We start from the raw sequence: 1,494 nt of genomic DNA on the forward strand, positions 1-1,494 counted from the left end.
ACTCCCTACTGGGGATGTGCCCGCAACCAAGGTACATGCCCTTGACCGGAATCGAACCTGGGACCTTTCAGTCCGCAGGTGGATGCTCTACCCACTGAGCCAAACCGGTCAGGGCTGTTTGAGGCTTTTGATTGCAGAGATGAAGTCGGGACTGGGTCTGAAACTGACACCTGGCGTTGGCAGAAGCTTATGTAACGTGTTATTTGTTTGATCTTCCTTCGGAGCAGCTATGGTCTGAGGAGCTGTTGGTTATACAACTGCTTTCTGCTTGGATTCATGTTGCAAAATGAAAGGGCAGTAAGAGCGGGTGCTCGGGTTGCTGAGACTCGAGTGTGTGGACTGTCCTGGGCCTGAGCCACAGGCCCCACCACTCGGAGGTCAGGGTGCGATTCTGAAGCATGTTGTTCTCGGTGTGACGTGAGGGCTTAGAAAGGTTTTTGTGCGTGTGTGTCTTAGAGAAAAAAGGTGGGATAACTAACTTTAAAGAGTTTTTAAGATCAGACAACAATGGTTTAAAATCTTTTTGGTTTTAGTCCTTATGTGAGGAACCTGTTACAAAATCTGCTTGGGATTGTCCATGTCAGTGAAGTTGACATGTCAGTGAACACATTTTGATGAATTTCATTTTAAGAGGGAAGAGATAGAGCAGCGGTTCTCAACCTGTGGGTCGCGACCCCTTTGGCGGTCGAACGACCCTTTCACAGGGGTCGCCTAAGACCATCCTGCATATCAGATATTTACATGACGATTCATAACAGTAGCCACATGACAGTTATGAAGTAGCAACAAAAATAATTTTATGGTTGGGTCACAACATGAGGAACTGTATTTCAAGGGCCAGAAGGTTGAGAACCACTGATATAGAGGCTCGCAAATCGACATTTGTTTGTGGTTCTTCTCTTAAGTAGCTGTAATAAGCATTAGTGCCTTCATATCTCAGACTCGCAGACATTTCACAGGAATCTCCTCCAGGGCCGGATGGTGTTCCGTTCATTTAATAACCTTACTAGTACACCTGGTATGTTGGGATGGAGAGATGGATGAGTGCAGATTTTTTTAGATTCAAGTGAAAAAAGTGCTCTGTAAAACAGCAGTGAGGCCCGGAAGTTCGGAGAGTACCAGTTGCCTTTACTGTGTAACTAAAATTTTCATTTGTCAAGAGGATGAACTTGCTTTTTCAGACGACAAGGGTCTCCCCACTCTTGTACCCCCGACATGCGCACTGCCTGTTCCTTGAGGCGGGGCCACAGTCTGTTTACCTTTGTGCTCCTTGGGTGTCAAGGTGAGTCTTTCTGATGAAGTGGTTTTTGACATTTTTTGAATTTGTGCACTTGCCAGAAGTGCTCAATAGATGGTTTATTATAAACACTAGAGGCCCAGTGCACAACATTCGTGCACAGGTAGGGTCCCTAGGCCTGGCCGGCGATCAGGGCCTATCTGTGGGGCGATCGGGGGCCCCTGCTGGCACCCGCCTTGGCCAGCCTGGCCCGCCAA

At 47.7% G+C, this 1,494-nt stretch overlaps 1 protein-coding gene across 1 annotated transcript in view; it reads left to right on the top strand.

Moving 5' to 3' along the window:
- Window positions 1-1,494, top strand: part of PARK7 (parkinson protein 7) — a 17,965-nt gene that overhangs the window by 8,305 nt on the left and 8,166 nt on the right. The window lies entirely within an intron of this gene.

Source organism: Myotis brandtii, unplaced genomic scaffold, assembly GCF_000412655.1.
Source record: "Myotis brandtii unplaced genomic scaffold, ASM41265v1 scaffold434, whole genome shotgun sequence".
Taxonomy (NCBI): domain Eukaryota; kingdom Metazoa; phylum Chordata; class Mammalia; order Chiroptera; family Vespertilionidae; genus Myotis; species Myotis brandtii.